The sequence below is a fragment of the Canis lupus genome, chromosome 7, assembly GCF_048164855.1.
Source record: "Canis lupus baileyi chromosome 7, mCanLup2.hap1, whole genome shotgun sequence".
Lineage (NCBI taxonomy): Eukaryota > Metazoa > Chordata > Mammalia > Carnivora > Canidae > Canis > Canis lupus.
In genome coordinates this window covers 17,424,131-17,439,959 of record NC_132844.1, presented here as the reverse complement: position 1 = coordinate 17,439,959, position 15,829 = coordinate 17,424,131, and the positions used below count along the sequence as shown (strand labels likewise).

Here is a 15,829-nt window from a genome sequence, read left to right as displayed (position 1 = left end):
AGGATATGATGAGGGAGGGATCTTGAATTTTGATCTTTTTCATCAGATTTTCTTATCCCTTCTCTGTAATCTATCCCCCACAACCTCCCTCCATCCTCACACACATCCTCCTCCCCCCATTTAATCTGTTGAAACTTAATCACCAGCGTGGTGGTATGTGGAGGTGCAACACCTGGGAGGTGATTAGGTCATGAGGGCAGACTATTCATGAACAGGATTAGGGCCCTTATAAAAGAGACCCCTAGGAGTTCCCTTGTCCCTTCTTTGGCCAACTGAGGACACAGAAAGAAGACAGCCATCTATGAACCAGGAAGTGGGCTCTCACCAGACACTGAATCTGCACATGCCTTGATCTTGTACTTCCCAGTCTCCAGGACTATAAGAAATAAATTTCTGTTGTTTATAAAGTACCTAGTCTATGGTATTCTATGAGAGTAACCCCCAAAAGACTAAGACACACCTTCAAAGTCAACTTTGGTGGAAAAAGAATTTGCTACAAGGCAATCTGAGAGAGGAAAGGAGGTAGTTTTACTCCTTTGCCTTAGAAGTGGTTCTCAAATACCTAACAAAATTGCCTAGGGTGCTTTCAAAATATGTAGTTCCAGATCTCCATCCTCTAGAGATGTGATGTGTCTGGAAAGACTCAGGAATCTGCATTTAATAAATATTCCCTGGGAGATTCTAATGATGCAGTTCTGTGAAAGACTACATCTTAAGAAACCCTGTTTTAGAAAGAGGAGAAGGTGGTTTTTTTTCTTGATTTATTAATAAAGTCCCAGGAACTGAAGCCAACTATCCCATCTAGACCCCTTCATCACATCTACCTCCTACAGAGTCTACCGCATCAGAAGACAGATTTCATCAAGGAGTAATGTGTAGACATTAAGCTGTCTCCAGGAAGAGGTGTCGGTTATAACAAAAATGTGAGATCCAGGAACAGAGCAGAAGAGGAATTTCACAGGCTTGGTTGGAGAGTGGGTGTCTGGGGATGCTGGGATGATGCAAATTTGCATCCAAGTGCCAGTAGTTGCTTCAATTATTCAAACAATTAAACTCTTCTTTCCAAATACTTCCAGTGACTGGCTTTTACTTTCATAGCTTCCAAGATGTAGAGTGGGCCAGAGCAAATAACAGTCTTGTTCTATGGAACAGCTCGAGATATCTCAAATATATGGCCCTTCCTAGCTGTTTTCAACCTGAGTCTACATTTCAGTTTATTTCTTCTGCCTGTGGGCTAATTTACTGGATCAGTATCTTTAGTTTGCACGTAACCATGGCTTGGCTTTGTAAGTTCCACTAGAGAATGGCACAAGAATAAAAATAGAAGTGTCTGAGCTGCCTAAATGTGAGCATGGATCTCACAGGACATTGTATTATGTGCCAAAAGACTCCTCTGGGGATCGGCTTGCCACACTCCACATCTTCTCACTCTGCAAGGCTTGCAACTGTCCGCTCAGCCCCCACTGGTGGTGCTGCACTGGGAAGGAGTCAGGTAAGCATCTCCCTTCTATGAGGAAAATAGGTGTCAGGCAAAGGGTACATAAAGGAGATCTCTAATTTTGATTTGTTCTTGAAATATATCCTTGAAGGAATGAAGTTTTGGGAGGCTTGGGGTAGGAAATAATATAAAGAAACATGGACTAACGCTTACTTGCAAGGTCGTTTTAGGAAAACAGTCAAGTTAGTGTTTTCCTGTTCTGTTTCTGCTAAGTGTCCATATGCTGTGAGTCATTTATAGGGGAGCTTAGAATGAATCCTCTGAGGCCATTAGTGCCAGAATGTGCTTCTCAGAGTGCCTGATTCAGATTGCAGAGGTGCACTTGGTGGAACAGAGTTGTAGCTGCTTCCCTTGGTTATCTTCTGAATGTTCAACTTCAAGACTTCAATCGTGGTCTTTTTGACCCCAAAGCTGTGCTCTTTCCTGTGGGCAATGCTGCCTCTCCATCTAGTCTTCACAGATGAATCACTTGGACTTTCCTCATCTCCCATCACAAAGTGCTCTGCTCTGGTCCTTTGGGACAATCACTCTGGCTCTGCCCTGTACATGCAGTACCCTTTTACACTCCCATTCTGCAACTCCTTGGACTAATTTTCATCTCATTTCTACATCTGGTGTAATATTTCAAGGTCTGTGTCAATTGCCTTTTCCAAAACCCTTCTGTAAGTCCTCAGGTGTTTCCTCTTCTTCTGTGACTCTATGGTGTTGACTTGAAGAACTGGTTGGTCTATGTATAAACATCCGTATCTTTCCCATCAAAGTATGGATATGGATTATTTTGTCCTTGTCCTTTTCCAGTAACGTTACCATACCTGGCACCATACCATGTACAGCATAGGAATATAATACATATTTTTGAATGACTGCTGAGAATATATTTTTAAAATATTTTTAAATTTAAAGGACATGAATTATGTTATTAAATTGCTTGTATAGTTTTTTTATTTATGCAAGTAATACATGTCATTTTAATGAAAAATTTTAAATACAGGTAGAATAAAGAACTTTAACATATATCTCTGGTTGAATCAAAGATAACCACTTTGAAGACACTGAGGTGTGTCCTCCTGGAAAGTTTTCTATGTTTAAGTGTACATATTATCTTAATATTTTGAGTGTGTTCTAGTTAGCCAAATCATAGGTAAGGATGGCTCTCTTAACCAAGATTAAATCTGATCTTCTTAGATCTCTGGGCTATAGGCTCATCCCTGGACAAAAGCACCAGAGGAATGCTGTAATGGATAATCTCACCAGAAAGAGATGAATGAGTGTCAAACAGACAAAAATGGTGAGTGTCGATCACAGACTCACATGATTTATGGAGAGCTGGACCTTTAGGAATGAGGAGCAGGACCACATGGAAACTAAAAAATTGTTAGCAACCATTGTCTCTGATAGTCTCTCAGTCTCTAGATCTATGCGTGCTCTTATTTCTGCTTTTTGTTGAGCATGTTCCTTTGTTCTCTCTACAAAAAAAAAAAAAAAAAAAGCCTTTAATAAAAATTCCTGTTTCTGGCTCCCCATGACCTTACCTTCCATGTGACTTTCACTCTGCCTGATGCTGATACTGGCCCACACAGTATGGCTGTGCTGATCAGCTCTCCACTGCCCTGTCTCAGCCTCTACTCCCAATTCTAGATGTCCAAGGGAAAGAATACTGAAGTTGGGTCAGAGTCTAGTTAAGTTACATTGACCCTTCCCAGCACTGTAAGTAGATGGGGTATTTTGAGAGAAGAAATGTGTCTTCTGTTGACCTATTCTACTTGACCGTGCATAGCTCACATCCTCTTTCACTATGATACACACACACACACACACACACACACACACATTGGCATCTTGCAGGTTCCTCCCAGTACAAGCATTCTTCTGCCTCAGGGCTTTCCCCATGCTACAGCCTTTGTCTACCATGTTTTTTCTTCATATTTTTCTACTTGCTTGCTTTCCAGCTTTATTGAGATTCAATTGACATCTAATAGTGTATACGGTTAAGTTATACATATGATGGTTTTGATATATGTATATAGTGCAAAATGATACCACAATAGGGTTAGTTAACATCTCCATCCCCTCACATGTTACTCTGCTCTGTGTGTAGTGAAAACATTTAAATCTACTCTCAGAGCAACTTTCCAGTATATAATTTGTATTTTTTTTAGAGATTCAGTTCCTTTTTTTAAATTTTTTGTTTATTTATTTATGATAGTCACAGAGAGAGAGAGAGAGAGAGGCAGAGACATAGGCAGAGAGAGAAGCAGGCTCCATGCACCGGGAGCCCGATGTGGGATTCGATCCCGGGTTTCCAGGATCGTGCCCTGGGCCAAAGGCAGGCGCCAAACCGCTGTGCCACCCAGGGATCCCCTATAATTTGTATTTTTAACTAGAGTTACCATGCAGTACACTAAATTCCTAGAATGTATTCATCTTACAGCTGAGAGTTTGTATCCTTTGACCAATGTCTCTTCATTCCCCACCTCCCCACCCCCGAGTTTCTGGCAATCACTATTATACTCTCTTTCTATGAGTTTGGCTTTTTTAGATTCCACATATTTTTATGATCTATTTCAATGCATCCTTCAAGTTTTGGCTTAAATATCACATTTTCTGACAGGCTTTCTTGCTCACATAATTTAAGTGTCTCCTGGAAATTCAGTAGCATTATACCTCTGTGTGTGTGTGTGTGTGTGCGTGTGTGTTTGTGTCTATAAAATCTGTTCAGTCTTTTTCTCCCTCTCTCCCTCACTGGTCTACAAACATCCACACAAAAGAAATATAATTTTTTCTGAAATTTTATTATTTTTAGTTTGTAAGCCATCAAGCAGCAGCAATTTAATCTCAATTCCCCAGAGCTGCATAAATGTTCTGATGGCATGTGGGGTGGGAGAGAGCCATTGGGTGGGATTAGCCAGTCCTTGATAACATCATCTCTTCATACTGGGGTCAGGTAGATGGAATTATTCAAGGCTGATCTTTAATCAAATTCATCCATTCACTGCCACATCCTCCTAATTCCCATTTGCAAGATGTCTAAGACAATATCTTCAAAATTGAACTTTTCTCAAGAACCTGTTTATTCAATACAAGCTACTTTTCTAGATTGAGGGGAAAAGAAACCATTGAGTGCATCAAGAAAATTATTGTCTTTCTTTGAATGGCTGAGAATTGACACCATGAATAAGGATGTGATGGGGGAAGTCCTATAGCACCAGAATTGGTCTGTGGATTGTATTTATAACACTGTAAAACCCATAATTTTCACTAAAACAAAATATTTTGAAAAAATATGAAGTACTTTGGAACAGTATGAAACTGTCAGTTGTAGCAGACTTCAACTATCTAGTGCTCCTTAATGAAATCTCATATGATCTGAATTTCTTTCGCAATCAATGGGCTATTTAAATTGATTATATTCACCTGCCTTGTATAGCACTCTTTCTAAGCAGTTAATTTGCTTTAATTAGGGAGAGTAATGGGTTCATTTATTTTGCTTTTGAAATTATTCTCAAATCATTCTGTATTGACAGTGTTTTTAGGGGTTTTTGAAGCTAATTCCTCCTATGACACAATTAAGGGAAAGATCATTTATTTTCAGAACACAATTAATTGGCATATTTTGGTACCTTTAGTAAAGGGCATATGACAGCTCAGGATACTGAAAGAGTTCATAAACTTTTTTCATTGTATTATTTTAATCCACACAAATTACCTGTAAAATTTGATGACTAAGTTACTTTTAGATGTAAGGCAGATGGGGCTGTGTTCCTTCAACTTTGGAAGTTGATTTTCTTGTGTCGTAATGTCTCTTGGTAATGTTCACAATCTAGCTAAATAATAATGTTTAAGTAATGCATTTTTGCCTTCTAAGTAAGATAACAGTATTATTTCTTAATCCACCTAGAAAACAAAACATGAATGGTTCATGATGAATCGAAATATTAGGTTTAATAATCAGCAGTATTTGCACCAAGCTGCTACCCAACACAGCAAAGCTGGCCTTTTAGAGTAATAAGCCCTCCTACAAGAAAATTCTTTTTTTTTTTTTGAGAGAAAGAGCACACACACAAGGAGCAGGGGGTTGGGGGGATTAGGGGGGTGGAGAGGGCAGAGGGAGAGAGAAGAGAATCTCAAGCAGGCTCCACACCCAGAGCAGAACCCACCATGGGGCTCAATTTCATGGCCCCTGAAATCATGACCTGAGCCAAAATCAAGAGTCAGATGTTTAACTTTCTGAGCCACCCAGGTCCACTGAGGTGCCCCCCAAAATTCATTCTTATAAAACATGAGGGCACTTTCCTGGTATTCGCATGGTGAAAGGAAGAACATTAAATTTAGATTCAAATATATTGGTGTTGACCCCTGCCAAACTTCTGGAGCTACACAATTAAAATGGCAATAAAGGGACTCTGGTAGTCAAAGTCAATGTGCCTACAAGAGCATCTGCCTCTTTAAAAGTCCCTTCCCGGACCATAAGGCCAGTGAATACATGCCAGCACGGAGACTGGAACATCAGGATTAAAAGCACAGACTCTAGGATGTGATGGCCCTTAATTACATCCTGCCCTCTGCACTCACCGGCTGTCAGAACTTGGGGAGGTTAACTAATCTCTCTGCCTCTGTCTTTTTATCAACTATGAAATGAGAATAATAAAATAGTACCTCCCTCATGGAGTTGCTGTGAAGATTTAATGAGTTAATTAAGGTAAGGCTCTGAGGACAGCGTGTGGGACGGACTAAGAATGAAATGAATACTCACTATGATTAACTGATGTTCATGGCCAAATGCATCCACTCGCAACCAAACTGTCCTCAGTTCATTTCAGTTCTGCTTTCTGGTTCCTCTGATTGCTGCCGCCCACAGCCTCCCCCATTCCATGGTTCCTTCTTTACGGACTGGGGATTTATGACTGTGGGCTAACCCGCATTAAAATTCATGGCTTATATTCAATGCTTATATTTTCCTAATTGCAAAAGAATAATATATACACATTGCCCAAAGTTAGAAAACACACAAAAGTGTAAAGAAAAAAGTAAAAATTAAAAAAACAGGATTTATGTTTTATGTATTTTCTTCAAGTCTCTTTTTCTAAGTATGTACATGTTCAATAAATGTGCATTTAGTTACATGTGGGGGTTTTTTCCCAATAAATCCATGAGTTATGTGTGATTTTTTTTTAAATAAATACAAGTGGATGGGACGCCTGGATGGCTTAGTGGTTGAGTGTCTGCCTTCTGCTCAGGGTGTGATCCCGGAATTCCGGGTTTGAGTCCCACATCGGGTTCCCTCTGAGGAGCCTGCTTCTCCCTCTGCCTATGTCTCTGCCTTCTCTCTGTGCCTTTCATGAATAAATAAATAAAATCATTTAAAAAAATACAAGTGGAAAAATAAATTTAAAAAAATACAAGTGGATCGTTTTCAATAAATATACCACAGCACTGTATTTTCTATTCCTTATGGTTTATTTGAGACAGAATGCATGCAGGATAGGGGGGGTAAGAAGGGCAGAGAGAGAGAGAGAGAGGGAGAGTCTGAAGCAGATCCCAGGCTGAGTGTGGAGCTTGACATGGGGCTCAGTTTCACGAGATCATGACCTGAGCCGAAACCAAAATTCGGTCAGTTAACCGACTGCACCACCCAGGCTCCCCTCTCTTCCTCACGATTTTCTTAATAAAATTTCTTTTCTCTGGCTTATTTTATTGTAAGAATACAGTATATAATAAATACAACATACAAAATATGTATCAATCAACTATTTATAGGTATGTCAATAGTAGGCTATTACTAGTTAAGTTTGAGGGAAGCCAAAATTATATGTGGAATTTTGACTGCTCAGGGTGGGGTATTACTAACCCTCAAGTTATTCAAGGGTCAACTATAAAATACTGTTTTCCCTGAGTTTTCTGTATAACACTTTCATTGTCATTATGAGAATCTACCTGGAGCATTAAGAACAATCATTCCTTAGAATATTATATAACTAATTCTTTAGGAATGCATCTTATTCAAATCAGAGATATTTTAGTCTTGCTATGTCACCAAAAGGTTAAATTAAAAGAGTGTACCATTGGGATCCCTGGGTGGCTCAGCGGTTTGGCGCCTGCCTTTGGCCCAGGGCGCGATCCTGGAGTCCCGGGATCGAATCCCGCATCGGGCTCCCGGCATGGAGCCTGCTTCTCCCTCCTCTCTCTCTCTCTATGTCTATCATAAATAAATAAATAAATTTAAAAAAAAAAAAGAGTGTACCATTTAAATCACTAAAAGATGAAAGGCAACACCCACACTCTGTCCATCTGCTTTTGCCCTGCTCTTCTCTGCCTCAGTAGCCATGATCAAAGATCATCTGTCACTGCCAGTTCTGTGATGTACCCATGTCTGATGCCTCCATTTGGAGTTGCAGATTATGAACCAAGCAGATGGCAGCCACAAATCCAAAAATTAGATGGAATATGGCTTTTATGTAGAAAGACTACTTTTAAGTCATCTTATGTGTCATCTTCCTGTGGGTCACTTTCTTACAAATATCCTAAGCAACACCTTCATAAATGAATTTTTAAGAGAAAGCTGAAAGTGAGTTTTCTCTTTAAACCTAAGCCTCAGATAGATGATCCAAACCCCAGGTGTTCTTATGACTCTCCTTTTCCATTTTATATTCCTTGAAGAAATATTTTTAAGAGTAAAATAAAGATCTTTTGGCTAATTAAAAAATTTATACATGGGAATAAATATTCCTAGGGTTTACTTAAGACTACCAGATGTCAAAAAATGTACTCTAAAAGTTACCAATTGCTTTCTTTCTTGAATATTTGGTATGCTATTAAAAAGAGGTTATATAAAAATAATCCATGTTTCATAAAGGAGGTTATTGATATCCTGCACTGTATAAAAAGAAAAGTAAATACCGAAACTGAAATACTCATAAAAAAGAAAAGAAATGAAGTTATTTTACTGGCATTATATCTTGTTATAGTTACTAGCAAAACAAAAATAAAAAAAACAGTACCAATGAGTTTTAAGTAGCAGCTTAGCTAAATTTCTTAATTTGTCAACATGTGATGATTTTGACAATCCACTTCCATCAAGCCCAGCTCTGTGTCATGCACTGAAGGTAGGGCATGTGGTATGGCCTTTGTTGCTTGGGTATGGGGACCTCAAAAGCACAGGTGGAGACAGGGGAGGGCAAGACATCCACCTGCTGTGGCTCATTAGACAAAGGAGAATGCAATGTGCCAACATCTCTTCCAGAGCCTGAGTCAACAGTAAGTGGGATTTCCTCGACTTTCAAAATTCCCCATCCATATTGACTAGGATGCTCCTTGAACAACTACCTAAATCTCTTGCTCAGGTAATAGTGCAGTGAGGGTGGATGGTGGGCTCCTCTTTATGAAATGATTCTGGGATCACAAACCCTTCTATCTAGGGACTCCACCATCTTTCCTTTATGAGATCCTCTCCACCTAGACAGTTGATAAGGGATAACACAAAGAAGAGATACCCAGCCTATCTCAGGCTAGATGGTGACACTTATAACTCCTCATATTCTGTAGCAAGAATTAGTCTCATGGTCCCACCTAACATGCAGGCTTTGCCACATACATCAGAAAATAGGTTTCTATTTTCCTCCAAATCTGTGACCTTTGGTCATTTCTTTTTCACTTCCTGAATGGCTATTTTTCTTAAAAAAAATAAAAAAGTAGAAAAAATGTTATTGAAAAATCTCACACATCCCTTTAAGATGTAGCCTGACGTGGTGGAAATATACTAACATTCGGTGTAAATATCATTGACATCTCAATAACTTGTTCCTGTTACCTGTGAGAAAATGCAAAATTTGGGCTGAACAATTATAATATGGCATTTAAACCTTCTCATCTACCAATCTCCCATCTTAGAAATCATATTTAAAGTAAAACTCTCAACATGTTATGCTATACTTAGCTCAGATAGAAAATGATGCTGGTTATAGCAGTGTAACTATGGTGTTGCCATGGTTATCTACCTATTAATGATTAAACTTGCTTCCTTATGCTCATTAGAATGTATATCTTGAAAACAGAGAAGAGGTTTCAGTTTATTAGCAGATTGTAAGGTCCAAACTTCTCAAACAAAAGTTTGGGCATTAGAAACCAGTTCAGGCTCTGACAGTCAACAGATCCTTCTCTTGTGTCTATGGTATGAGCAGGTTTTTTCCCCCCTTATTAGCTACAGTAATCAATTTTCAAAGGGATAAACATTTTATGCTTCATAGAGTCATTATAACTTCCCAGGAAGAGAGAAACTTGCTGAGAGATAGCATGAATTATGCAAAAATACAAATTTGTTTAAAAACCAGAAAGCATCAGCAAATTGAATCTGTTTATTCATTTCCATTTTTTGTCAGACCTATCCTCTTGAGTCTACATACAAACCATCACCATAAATTACCAAATCAATCAAAATTTCTGAATCATAGGAATAAGATTAATAGTTTTTCACAGAAATGACTTTGAGACTTACATGCAAGATATTTTTGTTTACTATCTTTTTAAAAAGCCAATGTCTGTAGGTATTTCTAGCTTCAAGAACAGCAGATAATTTATCTCCTCACTACAGGTTTTTAGGAAGAGTTAGTTTAGGAAGAGTTAAAACTGTTTAAGATATCTACATCTCCAGATCATTTTGTCCTTCATGAGAGAAGAGAAAGGAATGATGTGGTAATGTTTATCTTCCTGTGCTTCTCTATTTGTTTATTCAATGAGCATTTCCTGAGTGCTTAGTAAGTCTCGAGCCCTGCCCTGCTGCTGGGGTATAGAAAAGAACAAAACAGACATAATTTCTATCTGTAAAAATGATAAAATCCTCCACAAAGGCTTGTGAATGAATCACTCTCTTTTGACAAGAGGAAGAAGCCTTAGCCTGGCCTTTAAATTCTTCAGCCTAAATTTTAAGCCTTCCTTGCAGCAGCCTACCATGTTTCTCCCAAACTGGTTGGCTGTCTACATCACTAGGAACCCAACTCCTATGGCCACAATCTTGTTTTCTATCTCCAATTAGATTTCAAGGCCTAACTCAAATCCTACTTTTCCATAAAGCCATCTCTGACTGGTTGGTTTCTCAGTCCTCTGAACACCCATAAATTCTTTTTTTAAAGTAAGCTCTATGCTAAACATGGGGCTTGAACTCACAACCCTGAGATCAAGAGTCACAGGCTCTACTGACTGAGCCAGCCAGGCACCCCCTTACATATTTTTTTAATATAGGAAACTTTATTGAGTTTATATTATGAATCAAGTACTTTAAAAAACTATAATTTGCATTTTGAATCAATCTTACAATGAAAATATCTACATTTTGTAGATAAGAACATTTGATTTTCCATGGAAATAAACTGCCCCCAAGTTATAGCTGTAATTCAACTCAGGATATTATGATTCAAAAATATATATGTTCTTTTAAACCCATCACATTGACCTAATAATATTTTTTATTTCAGATTAAATGATAAATTCTGTTAAGTCAGGAGTCACCTTTATGTATGTCTGTATTTCTCTTAATCTCTACAATTAATGCTATACCTAGAGTAGACTCTGATTAAAAATATTTTCATGATAATTGTGATAACAACACAAGTTAAAATATAGTAAATACCTTCCTTCTCACATGGTATATACAATAACAATTAGAAGATGTCAAGAAAAAGAAAATCACAGTTGGCTGGAGTAGTAAGAAAAGCTAAGAACTAAAGAATACACAAGTAAAATCATTCTAAATATGGGGAAAGTCAAGAGCAGAGGTATGGAGACGAGAATGTCCATGGAATAGCCATTGGAAGAATCTGGCTACCGCAGGGATGGATATAGTGTAAGACTAGAATGGTTAGTGGGAAACAGACAAAATAATGTTCCCACGAGGATATCTTTGTCCAATCCCCAAAACCTGTGAATGTTATCTTTTATGGCAAAAGAGACATTGGGGGCACCTGGCTGGCTCAGTTGGTAGAGTATGTGACTTTTGATCTCAGGGTTGTGAATACACACTCCATGTTGGATGTAGAGATAACTTAAAAGATGAAATCTTTTAAAAGAGAGAGAGAGACATTGTAGAAGTGACTAAGGATTTTGAGGGGACATTATCCCAGATTATGCAGGTGAGCACAATATAGTCACAAGAGTCCTTATAAGAGAACATCAGGAGATCAGAGTGAGTGGAAAGAAATGTTATGACAGAAGCAAGAGGTTGGAGTGATATGAGGAAAGGTCCATGAGCCAATTAATGCAGCTGAGCTCTAGAAGCTGAAAAGACAAGAAAACAGATTCTCCTTCAAAGGAATGCAGCCCTCCAAAACCTTGATTTTAGACTTCTAATCTCCAGAACTGTAAGAGATTAAATATGTGCTGCCTTATGCCACTCCATCTGTGGTAATTTATCATATAAATAATAGGTATCAGTGCATGAGAAAACTTAGTATTTAGCCATACTAAATAATTGGGAATCTTCCCTGCAAGCATTGAATGTTTCTAAGCTAGGATGGAAATAATGTGATGAAGATGAATCACATTGTTGCATTTATTCACAGTTATCTGAATTACTGTCATAGCAATGAGAAAGGAGTCAAGGGGGATTGCTTGGAGATTGTCTCTGAGGAATTCAGAAAAAAGAAAGAAGATGCCAAGGAGCTACCTAAATTATGAATATGAGAGATATCAACGAAAAATTATAGTTATAATAGATAAATTTAAGTGGAGTATTAGACACACTAAGGAAAACAATGAGTTAAGTCTTGCACGCACTGAGTTCAGCATGCTGACATCTTAGCCATTAGACAGTGAAAGGCCCAGTGCTGGAGAAAGAAAGTGGCTTGGAAACGATGCCAACTAATCATGAACACCTTGAAAGTAGGAAGATAGTCCTTTTCTCATTACCCACAGGCCCAAACACAGCACATCACAGCTAGCTGATACAGAGGACATGGTTGGTGATAGGGAAAATATCTGATCTTGCCAATGACATGTATTATATTTTAAAACACCCTCTTTGGGGTAAGTGTCTAGTTGTAAAGATTTCTTTCTTCTCTAAGTGATCTCCCTTCATCTCTCCAATTTTAAAATTAAATTCCAGAAAGTCTATATATCCATGTGGTTTTCATGGGGAGGATGCTCAGTCTTTATGCCGTCTTCTGGATCTTGCTACGTCTATAGAACTGCACCTTGACCCATGTAGTCCCTTGGTGTCCTGCATTCTCTACTGAATTGCGACTGTCCCATGTGGCCACTTGAGCATTACTCGGGCACTGTGGCAGATGCCATGGCCTGCAGCTGCAAGGTGGTGCGGCTACCTTATCCCCGTCAAAGATCTCTGATATTCCTTCCAGCACTTCTGTGTCCCCTATCCCTTAGAGACCTTAGAATTCTCAGTTGCTTTCTCTGAATCATTCTGATGTGTACTGGATCCAGTGACATTGTCATCAAATTTAGCTGTCTAGGCCACCTGCCTTTGTCTTTGTTACTCAACTATTCCCACATCACGGTAGGCATGGTAACATTCAATATGAACTTCTCTTGAGAGTCATGTAGGCTCCCTCAGACTATACTTTTGGAAGCCCTGAATTCTCCAACTGTATCTGAGTATTTGAAAACAGCCCCTTAGCTTTTAAACCTACTTCTCTAGGAAATTTAGAGTGTCAGATTTGACATTCAAAGCCAACCAATGGATTTTTGGTTGTAGACAGTATCTTTCGTTTCTTTCCTTACAGCAATAAGCTTTGGTATTGTGACTTAGCCTTAATGAGACTGGACTGCAGGGCATACAAAAGAAATATCTGAGAAGGGAAAATCCAGTGGAAGCCATTTATTTCAAAAGCATTATTTGCCTGTAAGCCAGAAGAGAGTTGAAGTCAAGGGCATGAGTGATAGCAGAAAGAATGAGTAAAAAAGAAAAAAGAATAAAGGATGCAGGACTGAACTGAGGTACAGCTACAAAGAGAGAACAGGAAATAAAGCAGGCTGAAAAAACAGTGACCTAAACAAGAGGAGAACAAGTTATCAGAGTCCCCAAGGCCCAGAGAAAGAGAGCATGTCCCAAGGAAGAGATGAGCAGAGAGCAAAACACTAAAGAGATCAAGGAGGATGGATATCCTAAAGGGTCCCTGGGTCTGAGAAGTACAAGGTAACTGCTAACCTTTTTTCGGTATGTGTAGGTTAGGGGTAGGATTTGGACTAGGATCCAGGGATCACCCAGTTAATGACTTCATGTAGAATGCTGCTTTCTTAGTCTATTATTCCTGTGCCAAAAATCTGAACAAACCAGAATGGATCTTTTTAAAAATGTGTGTGTATGTATATGTGTGTGGAGAGAGAGACTAGACTTTTTTGTTGTTGTTATCCCTATGAAAGCATTACTCATATTAATTTCATATTTCATATTTATCCCTAAATAACCAAACTGGTTATTTAGGCCACTCTCCTAAAGTATGTTCTTTTTATGTGTGTAAAATTCATTCTCAATCATTATTTATGTGCAGGTTACATAATTATCCATTTAAAACACATCAAAGTTATTGTGGTTTCAAAAGATGGTCATCTTAGTCCTTACCATAAAATTCCAAGGCTGTAAGAAATTCTTATTGTTCTAATGAGCCTGTTAAATATAAGAAACAACCTTTTGTTGTCTCAAGAATTGCTAAGCTTGAAGTAAGGGACAGATACTCATTTGGGAGTTCAAATGAAGGCCTATGCTATAAAAAAAAAACAAAACAAAACATTGTATTGATTCCAAAAGGAACAAATGAGAAAGTAGATTATATATGACATGTATCTAAAGCTTATTTCAGCAAATACTCAAGAAATTGGATTTTACATTTAAGTTACTTTACTGGTCACTGTAAAATTCACTAACAAACACACTTTTTCAGTTACATATTTTACCATAAAAATGTATTCAACAGGGGCAGGATGATTATACTCTTTTTTGTACGATAGGTATAAAAAGTATCTCCGTGGGGCTATACATGTGTCTCACACTATAAAACTAAAAGGCAGAGTGATCAACCTGGCAAACACTTAACTAAAAAGACTTGAGAGTTCTAGATGCAGCGACTACAGGCAAGATATTTAAGCTTTCTGAGCCCCAGTTTCTCACTCTATAAAATGCATATGAATACTATAAAGATTTAGGATAATGATGGGCATATAACACATATGCTAGAGCAAGACAGGGTACATAAATCTTAAGTGGTAATATGCTGCTCTTTTCCTGTTGGTTTTACAAAAATATAAAACATGAAATATAGCTAAGTCATGGAATGAAGAATCAGCAGAAGATCCTTAGATTCCTTCAGAATAATTTTCTCCCAGCACAATGCAATCATTTCAGCGTGTCATCCCTCTGACATGTGCCCTGAGTCGACAGCATATCAATGAAGTCCCTGCATCAGATTTTACAAAAATGAACACTGAGGCTGTGTAATCTATTCTTTTCTCGTTTATTTATTCCTAAATAAAAGTCCATCCTCCCGATCAAGAGGATACAGAGGACTGCCAACCTCATTTCTTTTACTTTAATTTAACAAAGCCCTCCTGGGCCTTCATGGTAACAAACAAAAATTAGGCTTAGCATAGAAAGTGTACTTGCGGGTGCAAGGAGCTCATCCCAAAGCTCGAGAGACAGGCCAAGGCACAGAGGAAGACTCTTACCAAATCAGGCAGACAGAAAAAGACAGAAGATTTGCAACTGATCTCATCTAATTCACTGACCTGATTATGCTTCAAAAGAAGAACTAAAGTTTCTGAGATTGAAACAGACCGAAAAGAAAGAATAAAAAGCTAGGGCGATCGTGACGGCTGATGAGGGCATGCGATGCTCTGAGTAACTGTCTTCTGCACAGTGACACGTACATCCTGCAGAACTACATTTAATGCAGAAACCAGCAAGGGAAGGCAGGGAGTTTTGATCTTATGGTTTTTTTTTTTTTAAAGAGAATAAAGTAGAAATGTATTTTTATGGAGCTCCCATTGATTCTCTCAGAATTTAAGGAGATTAACACTAGTGGGTTATAATAAATAAAAGTGGTTTTCCTTTCATCGAGCATTTAGTGATCCTAGGGGAAGCACAAAACAACATATTTTGTTAGAAAAATGACAGGGAACTAACCTCTTCCTTCCCCTAAAAAATAATTGGTATGTAGGAAAAACATGATGAAGCACAGATTAGTAATGTAAAAGCTAGGTTTTAAAAAGATTTCAACTTCCAACAGACAGCCAATTACTAATGATTTCCTTCTACGTTAGCAGAGAAAAACCTGGAAAGGATTCAGATACATATTTTCTATCCATCAAATAATATTCTTGAGTCCATTCTGC

The 15,829-nt window shown here is 38.2% G+C and overlaps 1 long non-coding RNA gene across 3 annotated transcripts in view; it reads left to right on the top strand.

Moving 5' to 3' along the window:
* Nucleotides 1-1,109: 1,109 nt before the first annotated feature.
* Nucleotides 1,110-15,829, top strand: part of LOC140636238 (uncharacterized) — a 67,142-nt gene continuing 52,422 nt past the window's right edge. For all 3 annotated transcript variants that reach the window (XR_012033536.1, XR_012033535.1, XR_012033537.1), the window contains exons 1-2: nt 1,110-1,492; nt 2,684-2,786. This is a non-coding gene — a long non-coding RNA (uncharacterized lncRNA). The remainder of the gene's footprint in view (nt 1,493-2,683; nt 2,787-15,829) is intronic.